Source organism: Heterodontus francisci, chromosome 12, assembly GCF_036365525.1.
Source record: "Heterodontus francisci isolate sHetFra1 chromosome 12, sHetFra1.hap1, whole genome shotgun sequence".
Lineage (NCBI taxonomy): Eukaryota > Metazoa > Chordata > Chondrichthyes > Heterodontiformes > Heterodontidae > Heterodontus > Heterodontus francisci.
This window is the reverse complement of record NC_090382.1, coordinates 50,946,541-50,959,856: the sequence shown is the minus strand read 5'-3', so window position 1 is coordinate 50,959,856 and position 13,316 is coordinate 50,946,541. Positions and strand designations below refer to the sequence as shown.

Sequence of the window (13,316 nt, the reverse complement as noted above, 5' to 3'; positions counted from 1 at the left end):
AGCAAATTCCACAGGCTCACCACTCTCTGGGTGAAGAAATGTTTCCTCATCTCAGTGCTGGAAGGTTTACCCCGTATCCTTAGACTATGAACCCTGGTTCTGGACTCCCCCACCATCGGGAACATCCTTCCTGCATCTACCCTGTCAAGTACCTTTTGAATTTTATAGGTTTCTATGAGATCGCCCCTCACTCTTCTGAACTCCAGCGAATATAATCCTAACCGACTCAATCTCTCCTCATGCGTCAGTCCCGCCATCCCAGGAATCAGTCTGGTAAACCTTTGCTGCACTCCCTCTACATCAAGACCATCCTTCCTCAGATAAGGAGACCAAAACTGCACACAATATTCCAGGTATGGCCTCACCAAAGCCCTGTATAATTGCATCAAGACATCCCTGCTCCTGTACTCGAATCCTCTCACTATGAAGGCCAACATACCAATTGCCTTTTTTACCGCCTGTTGGAACTGCATGCTTACCTTCAGCGACTGGTGTATGAGAACAGGTTAGGATTATATTCACTGGAGTTCAGAAGAGTGAGGGGGGATCTCATAGAAACCTATAAAATTCTAATAGGACTTGACAGGGCAGATGCAGGAAGGATGGTCCTGATGGTGGGGGAGTCCAGAACCAGGGGTCATACTCTAAGGATATGGGGCAACCATTCAGGACTGAGATGAGGTTAAATTACTTCACCCAGAGAGTGGTGAGCCTGTGGAAATCATTACCACAGAAAGCAGTTGAGGCCAAAACATTGTATGTTTTCAGGAAGAAGGTAGATATAGCTCTTGGGTTTAAAGGGATCAAAGGATATGGGAGGAAAGTGGGAACAGGATACTGAGTTGGATGATCAGCCATGATCATAATGAAAGACGGAATAGGTTCGAAGAGCCGAATGACCTACTCCTGCTCCTATTTTCTCTGTTTCTATATGGGCTTCTCAGCATTTTATTTCTCAATTCTATAATTCTGTGATTCTGAATCCTTTTCTTAAATGAAAACAAATTCAAATCAGCGAGAGTTTTGTGCTCTCAGAGTTCCAGAATTATTCTTATTACTCTTCTCTATCTCTCTCTCATGCATTAAGTTCAATAGAAGCTAGGGTTCACAGTTACAAATTTATTCCAAATATAGTCTTTTGAACAAGTTACTTAGGATAGAAATAAACTATTATAATCATCAACTAACATACTCTTATGATACATCCTAGCACTTGATAAAGTTTGTTTATAGTCTTCAAATTGAGTAAATATGTTCTGTGAAGGTTTAATGAACGCAAATCCCTTTGAATACGTTGAATGTCACATTACCTCACAATGCCTCAGCTGTTCGATAATCATGTTTTTCTACCAAAATAAACACCATGAAATTTCACAAAAGCAAATATTACAATTGCTTTGATGTCAATGTAAGCAGTCCAACTCCAACTAGTTCCTGGAAACATGAAATGGAACATTCCCAAATTCTGGGGAGGCACTGAGGGTCAAACAGTGAAGGCAATCCTTTTACATTTTCATTTTATGCTTTATTGCCAAGAGCCCTGGTCATTTTGCTTCCAGTGAGATCCGTGTACGGCTTTGCTGGCCATAGCATAGCTCCAGTCTTTCAGGCAAGTTTCCGCTCATTCTATTCTATTTTCAGACATTTCCCCTAACTGCAGCAAGGTCACCCTCTGAGTACCAGGCCACTGTGATTGAGCTTCAGCAGAACAGATATTAAAGACAAAGAACTAGAAACTCAGCTCTGCAGTGTCACTTGAAGCTGGAGGCCTTCAGAATGGGGCAAGCAGTGCTTTTGTCATACTGGAAAGGGCGCTAGCATGGCTGTTCTGCGCCTGCACCGGAAATGTCCCAACTGACCACATTCTGACTTCAAATAGCCGTTCCAGTTGATTTGATGCATGTTCTTGAGACTTGGATCATGCATGTCCACCGAACACATGTGCTATCCACTCACAAAAGAATATTTTTTCAGCTGCAAGAAACCCCTGACTAGTGCTATTTAAAGGGTCAGCCAAATAACTTGCAGGTAAGGTGATTTAGATTAACTTCTGCTATTGCAAAGTGTGTGGAAGTACTATGGAGTGTTTTTGGAGGTGTTGTGGTGAGTTCCTGGATTCGCTAGGGAGTGTGGCTGCATCCTTACAGGAAGGGCAGAGAGTTTGGTAACCTGTCCATATAAAGGCTGCAACAGATATGGGGAGTGTAGCTGCAGTATCTCTGGGTCTGCAACGTAACAGGGAGATGGATCAGAGGTTCTGGAGAGGGGAAACTCTGTACGGAGGTAGGAGGAGGAGGCAGGGAGGAGACATCTTGGATGCCTTCACTCCAGATGGGCTGCCCGTGTGTGCCTCCTCAGACTCCGGTTCTTTTAGGGCTGCATTTATTCACCTCCGTAGCTCCACTGTATCCCACCTTCTTATTCATCTGTGACATCCAATCACAGTGTTCCCTTGGCCAAAATCCTGCAATAAAAGCCAGCAACAAAAAACTTCCATATCATCTTTATTAAACAACCCATGCAAAAATTAACTATTCACGCTAGTGCATTCACTTAATGTCTCTCTTGCGGATTTTCTTGCCTGTTCTAGTGCTCGACACAGTGCTGCAGTGCTAATGGCTGACCAACTAAATGCATACTTTGATTCTGTCTTCACAAAGGAGGACACAAATATCAGACCAGAAATGTTGGGCAACACAGGGTTTAGTGAGAGAGAAGAACTGAAGGAAATCACTATTAGTAGAGAAATGGTGTTGGGGAAATTGATGGGATTGAAGGCTGATAAATCCCCAGGGTCTGATAGTCTGCATCCCAGAGGACTTAAGGAAGTGGCCCTAGAAATATTGGATGCATCAGTGGTCATCTTCCAAGATTCTATAGACTCTGGAACAGTTCTGACAGATGGGAGGGTAGCTAATGTTACCCCACTATTTAAAAAGGGAGGTATAGAAAAAGCAGGGAATTATAGACCAGTCAGCCTGGTGTCGGTAGTGGGGAAATTTCTAGAGTCCATTATCAAAGATTTTATAGCAGAGCACTTCGACAACAGTGATAGAATCGGACAGAGTCAGCATGGATTTACGAAAGGGAAATCATGCTTGGCAAATCTACTAGAATTCTTCGAGGATGTAACTAGTAGAGTTGATGATGGGGAGTCAGTGGATGTGGTTTATTTGGAATTTCAGAAGCTTTCGACAAAGTCCCACATAAAAGATTAGCGTGTAAAATTCAAGCTCATGGGATTGGGGGTAGTGTATTGCGATGGGTAGAAAATTGGTTGGCAGACAGGATACAAAGAGTAGGGATTAATGGGTCTTTTTCCGAATGGCAGGCAGTGACTAGTGGGGTACCACAGGGATCGGTGGTAGGACCCCAGCTATTCACAATATATATTAATGATTTAGATGAGGGAACTAAATGTAATATCTCCAAATTTGCAGATGACACAAAACTGGGTGGGAGGGTGAGTTGTGAAGAGGATGCAGAGAGGCTTCAGGCTGATTTGGACAAGTTGAGTGAGTGGGCAAATGCATGGCAGATGCAGTATAATGTGGATAAATGTGAGGTTATCCATTTTGGTAGCAAAAACAGGAAGGCAGATTATTATCTGAACGGCTATAAACTGAGAGAGGGGAATATGCAACGAGACCTGGGTGTTTTCATACACAAGTCGCTGAAGGTAAGCATGCAGGTGCAATAGGCGGTGAAAAAGGCAAATGGTATGTTGGCCTTCATAGTGAGAGGATTTGCGTACAGGAGCAGGGATATCTTGCTGCAATTATATAGGGCCTTGGTGAGGCCACACCTGGAATTTGTGTGCTGTTTTGGTCTCCTTATCTAAGGAAGGATGTTCTTGCTATAGAGGAAGTGCAGCGATAGTTTAACGGACTGAATCCTGGGATGGCAGGACTGACATATGAGGAGAGATTGAGTTGGTTAGGAATATATTCGCTGGAATTCAGAAGAGTGAGGGGCGATCTCATAGAAACCAATAAAATTCTAACAGGATTTGACAGGGTAGATGCAGGAAGGATGTTCCCGATGGTGGGGGAGTCCAGAACCAGGTGTCATAGCCTAAGGATACAGGGTAAACCTTTCAGGACTGAGATGAGGAGAAATTTCTTCACCAAGAAAGTGGTGAACCTGTGGAATCCAATTCCCCAGAAAGCAGTTGAGGCCAAAACATTGTATGTTTTCAAGAAGGAGTTAGATATAGATCTTGGGTTTAAAGGGATCAAAGGATTTGGGGCGCAAGCGGGAACAAGTTACTGAGTTGGATGATCAGCCATGGTCATAATGAATGGTGGAGCAGGTTTGAAGGGCCGAATGGCCTTCTCCTGCTCCTATTTTCTATGTTTCTATGTTTATACTCCTGTGTTTGTAACATGGCGGCTGGAAGGTTGGTGACTTCCACTGGCAGACACTGCAGCTGGCCTTGCAGGATGATCTCGAGTAGCTCTGGGTCTTGTGGTTCTGGCTTTGGACTACTCCACATCAATGAGGCTGGCTGATTGGGAGGAAATAGCAAGGGTACTGCTGGAGTGACAGTGGTGGGAGCATGAATACTGTCATCCTGAAAGAGGTCAGCAGGTTCGTGCTCCATAGAGCCATTGCCAGTCCCTCGTGGGGGCACCTCAGCAATACTGGTCATCTAACGGAGCACAGATTGCTGGATAGCTGTGAAACCCTGCACTCCCCTTTGAGCATTGGTATCCACAGCCTCGATGGCAGCAGTCTGAGCCTGTATGGCACCAAGCATGGACTTCATGACTTCCTTCTGAGCTTCCACTGCAGGAGTTGGGTGGCTTCTGCTTGTGCTGCAATGAGACATCAGAGGCTTCATCATGGCTGGGTTCACAAGTGCTGTCATGGAGTTGACCATCACTTCCATGCTGGAAAGGATGTGCTCCAGTCTCTGCGTCATGTCCGATGCCATGTTCGAGCCGAATTCCTCCATGCTCCTTGGCAGTGGCAACAGGCTACCTGGCAGACCTACCAATGCACCAAGCATCTCGGTGTGCATGCTTGTCAGTGTTCTCCTGTATGCTGCCCCATCGAATTCCTCATCTGAGTCCTCAGCAGCAGAACTCATCCACGGCCTTGCCCTCTGGTGAGCTGGCACATGAGCTGTCCTTTCCCCAGCTTGGCTGCAGCCCACGTGCCCGGTGCCTCACCATGTGCTGAACCCAACGCTAAACTACCCTCTAAGGTAAATAGAAACAGAAAGTGCTGGAAATACTCAGCAGGTCTGACAGCCTCTGTGGAGAGAGGAGTAGAGTTAACGTCTCAGGTCGGTGACCTTTCATCAGGATGCTGCCAGACCTGTTGAGTATTTCTCGCACTTTTTTTTTCAGGTTTCCAGCATCCACAGTATTTTGCTTTTAGTTACATTCTAAGGTAGGTGGCACCTGTGAGTGTCAGATCAAGCGATAGTGCTTCTTCATTAGTGTTGTACTGTTGCTCTCTCTCTTCGTCCTGAAGCTTCTGTGGCTGGGCAGGTGGTAGTTCTTGGATATTAACTTAACAACAGCTGAACCATGGCATCGCCATTCAAGCAACTGCAGAAGAAGTGGAAAAATTGAAAAGTCTCTTTCGCTGTTGTGCTTTGACTGCCCAGCAGTGTCACTGAAGAGCTGCAAACAGCTGAACTTATAGAAAAGGATAAGAAATTGGAAAGTAAAAGAAAGTCTGTAAATAAAAAATGGTAAAAGGAACAGAAGCTCTGACATAATAGAAATCCTCGCATGAATGGAGAATTCTGTTTGAAACCCAGCATTTCAATGAAAAGATGAGAAACGTTTGAAAATAAATCAAAAAAGGACAAACATCATGAATAAAGATGATTTTTATATTAGAGGGACAACTATGCAATACTATAAAGAGATGAGGATGGAGATTAAATTTGTAGGTAGCACTATTTTACCTATAGCAGAGTTTCATACAAGTGCTTTTAATGTGTATTTGAAAATAAAATTTGACCAGCTGTGAAAAAAGACCCTGTTTCCTGACTGTACTAAGCTGGTTGAATTTTACACATTATCCTTCCCAGTTGTGAGTGACACAATGCTCAAAATACATTCTCACTTCCAAAATCTGTACAAATGCCTGCAAAACTCTAAATCAGTAATATTAAATATATTGTGGTCCATAATTATGATAGGCTCAGCTTCAGTTGCTGTACAGTGCAGATCTTTTTTTTGAATGTGTCTGTATGAATTCATAATTGTACATATTTCCAGTAGTCAGCTGCTGCAGAATTTAAAAACTATGAAAAGCAAATTATTCAGGTATTTTTTCTGGTATCCATGCTGTGCATCATCAACATTTGGACTAAATTGCACAACCGTCATATTGCTCAACTTACCCTCTGCTCGGTCCTCTCACCAACTATTTGTTACTGGCACTCCTTTTTCTCCTTTCTATAAATAATGCTTTTAACGAATTTTTGCTTAATTTTGTGAATGTATTTCAGTGTTGTGGTTTTAGTTTGAGCTGCCATTTTACATGGAAACCTTGCAGCTATATGAGAGAGCTGTACATTCAGTCCAAGTTTTTAACAATGTGACACACAGTTCCTAGGGCCGTATCCTTTAACTTTTTAATAACTATTCTTAAAAATTGTTCTTGATATCATTTTCCAACTAAGGAATCATAAGGCAACCCAGCTGCAGATTTTTCTTTCTTTCTTGAGATCTTTTTTGTTGGTTTTCAGTTCTAAGTTTCTTACTATTTTTGTTACCCCAGTGTATGCCCACATGAGGTAACAATATTAGCTGGGAGATTTTAAGTAAAAAAATCCAATTATTTTTGTGAAAAATGTATAATGTCAGCAGAACTGAAAACGGTTTTAAATCAGCAGATCCTGAAAGGTGTTGAATAACTGAATCAAACTTTAGGCCTCTCTATCAGGATATGGCGAACAACTAAAGCTGCACCAGCTTGAAGAAGGAGGGAAAGCTGAATTTTTTAATGTTAATGTATACCTTCCTAAGTGAAAAGATCATTTCAATTCTTTTTAACAGAGGGCTCATGGGATTTTTTTTTAGAAAGCACAGGAGTGAATCTAAAAAAGGTGCTTGTTGTAGCTGCTGGAAGTCAACAATTTTACCATCCTTTATGTGCATGGTTCCTGTACTGACAGGCTGCGAACAATTATTTGAGCAATCATTTGTGATTGCTAGGCAACTAAGTAGCTCTGATAGAAAAAGGGAAACAAGCTGCAATAGGACCTTGCAAATAAGAATTTTATGTATTTGCTAGGTTTCCAGAGTAGCTGAATGGAGGGTGAAAGGTCAAATTCATTGGCTTTGAAAAATGCTGCATGTTTAATAACTTTTCTTATGACCTCAGGGTCTCCTCACAAAAGTCAGATGCTGCACCTGACTGATATTTTAATACTGCTTCAGTGGTTTGTTTTTGAAATAACGACTTGCATTTATGTAGCATCTTTAAACATTCCAAGGTGTTTCACAGGAGCATTTCTTCAATATACCTACCACTGAAAACCATTACTCAATTTATATTAAACTTCAAACTTACATCAAGATTCAACACTATCCTGCTGGAAATCAATAATGAAGATCCATTTTTACCTGAGTAACATTTTTTCCTATCCACTAGACTTACATTGAAAACTCTTAGAACCATAAAATGATACTGCACAGAAAGAGGCTATTTGGCTCATCTTGCCTGTGCCAGCTCTTTTAAAGAGCAGTTCAATTCGTCCCACTCCTCTGCTTTTTCCCCGTAGCCCTGCAAAACTTTCCTTTTCAAATAATTATTCAAATCCCTTTTCAAAGTTACTATTGAATCTGCTTCTACTGCCCTTTTAAGCCGTGCATTCTAGACTTTCTGCACATCCACCCTGTTGAACCCCTTCATAATTTTAAAGAATTCTCTTAGATCCACTCTTAGTCTTCTCTCTTCCAAAGAAAAGAGCCGCAGCCTGTTTAATCTTTGCTGATCGCTGCATCCTCTCATTTCTGATACCATATTTGTAAAGCTTTTCTGCACATTCCCCAGTGCTTTAATTACCTTGTTCCAGAATGGGGACCAAAACTGTACCCAGTACTCCAAGTGTGATCTAACCAAAATTGTATAAAAATTTAACTATACTGCCTTCCCCACCCCCCAATTTGGTATCATTTGTTACTTTGACACCAGACCTCCAATTTCTGAGTACAAATCATTCATGTATATGCGAACAACAGCGATTGCAGCATGGATCCCTGTAGGACTTCACTTCCCAGTTTCTGCTGTTTCAGGAAATTCCCTTAACTCTTAATGTCTACTTTCTGTTTTATTATTTATTTGGTTGGAAGCAAATTATCTATTGATAAAAATGAGCCATTTGCTTACAACCAAAAATTGCCATCATTCAAATAAAATAATGAGCAGCTGATGAGTTCAGATAAAATTAATTCATGGAAGTCTAATGGAGGAGCTCAACAGAAGGATTTCTTCCATAACAATAAATATGTACAGTATTATATTACTGTTATTTATTTGTACATCTTTTGTTAAGTTCACTTCATCCCTTAAATTCTTATTGTAGATGGAAGACATATCCTATAGACGCACAAGATAATTCAGTAACTAGGTAAATGAAAAGGTTGCTCTGTTTGTTATCCTGGACATGTGTCTATAGGGAGACTTTAATATTCTGGATAATAAAAACACAGTTGAAGGCATAAGGAGTAGTAAAGCGCCTGTGAGATTGATCTCAATACATGAGCTGGTCATTGGAATATTCAAGTGAAACTCTCATTGGAATGTCACTGTGCTGGCCAACTATTGAGGGAGCTCAAAGTTGAGCCAGATTTTCTTCTCGACCAACAATCACACATGCCAGCAGCAATAACTAGATAGCAATCATAAATGAGATCTGTGACTAACTTTTTCCTCTTCCTTGGTCCAGTTGTGGCACTCCAACTGGGGTACTGGTGCTCAAGTGAACTAAATCTGTTGACTTTCTGTTGTATTGGATGAATAGCATAATAAGCAGTTTTTTTTATCAGTTTCATTATACAAAATAAAACCTGATTTACATTTGAGTGTATGAATCCAAGATGGAATCAGTAAACACTTCAAATCAATATATTCAGATTGATTGAACACTGTTACTCGATATATATTAGAATGGCATGCACTCATAGAATCATAGAATGGTCACAGCATGGAAGGAGGCCATTCAACACATCATATTTGTGCTGGGTCTCTGCAAGGGCAACTCAGCTTGTCCCATTGCCCCTCCTTTTCCTCTTGGCCCTACAATTTTTTCTCTTCAGATAATTATGCAGTTCTCTTTTGAAGGCCTCAATTGAATCTGCCTCCACCACTCTCGGGCAGTGCATTACAGATCCTAACCACTCGCTACGTAAAAAGGTTTTTCCTTATGTCGCTGTTGCTTCTTTTGCCAATTACCTTAAATTGGAGTCCTCTGGATCTGGACAAACGGGAACAGTTTCTCTCTATCTACTCTGTCCATGACCCACATGATTTTAAAAACCTCTATAAAAATCTCCTTTTTATCTTTTCTTCTCCAAAGAGAATAACCCCAGCTTCTCCAATCTATCCACATAACTTATAAATCCCAGGATCCTGTATGCTTTGTTAACCACTTTCTCAAACTGCCCTGCCACCTTCAATGATTTGTGTTCATATAGCCCCAGGTCCCTCTGTTCACACACCCTCTTTAGACTTGTCTTTTTTATATTGCATCTCCTCATTCTTGCTACCAAAATGAATCACTTCACCCTCCTCTGCATTAAATTTCATCTGTCGCTTGTCTGCCTGTTCCACTAGCCTGCCTAAGTCCTCTTGAAGTTTTTCACTATGTTCCTGAGAGTTCATAATCCTTCAAGTTTTGTGTCATCCACAAATTTTGAAATTGTTCCCTGTACACAAAGTCTAGGTCATTAATATAGATCAGGAAAAGCACTGGTCTAACACTGATCCCTGGGGAACCTCACTGTATAACTTCCTCCAATCTGAGAAACAACCTTTCATCACTCTCTGTCTCCTGTCACTCAGCCAATTTTGTATTCAGGCTGCTACTGTCCCTTTAATTCCATGGGCTTTAAATTTGCAACAAGCCTGTTGTGTGGCACTTTAAAAAATGCATTTTGGAAGCCTATGGACATCAATTTAACCGCACGACCCTCATCAACCCTCTCTGTTATCTCATCAAATTATTCAAGCAAGTTAGTTAAACATGATTTCCCCTTAACAAATCAGGGACGGCTTTCCTTAATCAATCCATATTTGTCCAAGTGACTGTTAATTTTGTGCTGATTATCACTTCTAAAAGCTTTCCCACCACTGAGGTTAAACTGACTGTCCTTTAGTTGCTGGGCTTATCCTTACACCCTTTTTTGAATAAAGGTGTAACATTTGCAATTCTCCAGTCGTAGGGTACCACACCTGTATCTAAGGAGGATTGAAAGATTGTGGCCAGTGCCTCTGCAATTTCCACCCTTACTTCCCTTTGCCTGAGAATGTGGTGGAACCAGATTCAATTAAGGCTTTCAAAAGAGAATGAGATAATTATCTGAAGAAAAATAAATTAGCAGGGCTACGGGGAAGGGGCAGTGGAGTGGCACGAGGTGAATTGCTCTTGTTGATAGCCGGCATGGACATGATCAGCCAAATGGCCTCCTTCTGTGCTGTATTTATTCTATGACTCTATGTTCTATCAGCCATAATCTAATTGAATGCTGGAACAGGCCCGAGGGACAGAATGGCCTACTCCTATTCCTAAATTTCCCAGTAACAAACTTGATCACTAATGGGACCAAGCTATGAAAACCAATTCTTATTTCTATTCACATTAGATTGTTCAGCCAAAGTTGTGTTTATTGAATAGTTTCATATACTGCCTTCTGGTTGTTCTGGGTAATCCTCTGCAACAGCTGACAGAGAACTCAAGGAATCTGATTTTTTTTCTGTATTCTAATGGTGCATCCCAAATTATTTTGTTATCTGTACTTCCAGAGCTAAAAAAAAGTTACACTTCAATTTGGGTTGAATTTTATCATGCCGTTGGGCCATAAAGTGGGTCCTGAGCCCGCACTTGCTGGCAGCAGAACCATAATGGCAATTGTACTGCAGGCGGCCTCCTAATGGGCTGCCTATGGACCTGACAATTAAGGATGGTGTGTAGGCTCCTGATGCTGTCTCGGCAGCTTGAGATGGCGCTGATGACGTAGGTTGGAGACCACAAGATGGAGGCGCTCTCAGACAGGTAGGTGAAAATTAAAAATCAGGGTGCTTGATGGGGAAAGACCGTACCAATCATAGGGCAAATGCCTCCAGGGGGATTGTTGGGGCTGTCTTTCCTGCCCACAGCTCCCTGTGTGGGACATGCAGCTTCAGGGTCCGATGCCACAGCCCCCCGCCCCCCCAACTGCTGCACGGAGGCTGTCACCATGTGTTGTGGTACATCTATAAGAAGGTGCAGTTATGTTTTCAATGTACAGCAGTATGAGGGAAATGTTGCAGTGTACCATGTGATTTCTACTCTGTGTGTGTGTCTGTACAGTGGTTGTCTAAACTAGACCTATGTAAGACTACTCCTAGTTGTACACGTGCAGAATAGTCATCAACAAAGAACCTACCTTATGTGTTAACTGATCCTTAATGTGTAGTTGGTACTTTTGTCTGGTCATCACGAACACAAGGAAAAGAAAACACAATGTGATGGCAGTGGTGGAGATTTTTCGATTTTAAACTCCACCATTTCCAAAGTGATGCTAGTTTACAGACATCAGAAGATCGTTGAAGACTTGAGACCTGACTTTCGACTGCATCATTTGCAACACCATGGCAGCCTGTGTAGGCATATATTCATATATTCATATAGGGTGAGGTTGTTTGCACTTTAGCAGTGAAATGGGAACATCACAGACTTGAGTAGAGGGCTCAGTTTCGACAAGGAGTGGAGTTCTCAGAAAGGAGTGCATCAGGGTAACTCTAGACCTATAGAGGAAATCTGTAAGTTTGGGCAGATCCTTTAACACATTGCCTCGAGAGGTGCAGTGCCAGAACGGTACTTGGGCAGAGACACTGGTGGCTGTTTCAGGCCACCTGATTGGCAGCGAGATAGAGCAGGCACTGGCGCCATTTTCAAAGGGCTGTCAGACCAGTATGGTTGAAAGCCGTACCCCCAACCCCCCACAAAACACTCTAAATTGATTTTTGGCCCGTCTCCCCCCACAATACAAAGAAAATAAATGGCTGCTCTGTTCACCCCCCCAAAAAACACTTACATTTACGATGTGACTTTCCCCCCACAACTGCACAAAGTTCAGAGGTCATCCCACCCCTCCTACACTACACATGCAGATTTGATCCCATTGCCCTCCCCCAACGACTGTAAAAATCCCAACATCCCCTTTTCCCCACCTCGTGGCACCAGCTTTCCCTGGACAGGGAAGTGAAGGTGCGTGAGTACTGGCCGCCACATGGAAGGTCATGGACAGCCAGCAAGTTCACAGTGAATGGTATGTTAATTTATTCATTTTCTTTATTTAAATATTTACAGTTGGGTCCCGTCGCCAAGTGACGGGGGTGGGGGGGAGCTGCCATGGATCCTCGCTGCTGCTGGGAAGATAGGGCCTAGCAATCCTGGCGTCGGGCTCCGTGGTGGGCCACTGCCGGTGCGATCATCCGGCTCCCCCCATTCCCACCATGGAGTCTGACGTCAGGAGCTCAAAAGAATCCCGGCCCTTAAGTGCAATCGTCAGTCTGTTTGGAGCACCTAAACAGGTACTCTTTGACAATGGGCCTCAATATACTGGAAAGCCATTCCATGATATGTGTCAGAAATGGAACATAGACCACACTACTTCACCTCATTATCCAAGATCTAACGGCTTAGAGAAACGTATGATCCGCACAGTAAAGTCTCTTATTCTTAAGTGTATTAAAAGTAATCAAGATCTACATATAGCTATGCTGCATCTTAGACCAACTCCTCTAAGTTCTACAATTCCATCTCGGGCAGAATTGATATTCAGAAGACAGGTATGCACAGATCTACCTAGCTACCATCATTTTACCAATCCAGAAGTCCAAGAAGCACTTTTGGACAAACAGAGGAGGATGAAAGACATACATGACAGCCATGCAGGTGGAGAGTTACCCAGTCTGTCAGTAGGACAGCAAGTCGGAATTCAGCATCCTACAAATGGTATGTGGAGTCCATCAGAACTTTCTAAGATATGTCTGGAGTCATGTTCATTTGAAGTTATTAAACCCAATGGTATGACAATGAGACAAAACAGAGGTCAGATGAGAGAAGTTTATGATCCTGGATC

General features: G+C 42.3%; 1 long non-coding RNA gene across 1 annotated transcript in view; it reads left to right on the top strand.

Moving 5' to 3' along the window:
* Positions 1 to 1,528: 1,528 nt before the first annotated feature.
* The window catches only part of LOC137375590 (uncharacterized), an 82,757-nt gene continuing 70,969 nt past the window's right edge, over positions 1,529 to 13,316 (top strand). Inside the window, exon 1 of the long non-coding RNA XR_010976031.1 lies at positions 1,529 to 1,609. This is a non-coding gene — a long non-coding RNA (uncharacterized lncRNA). The remainder of the gene's footprint in view (positions 1,610 to 13,316) is intronic.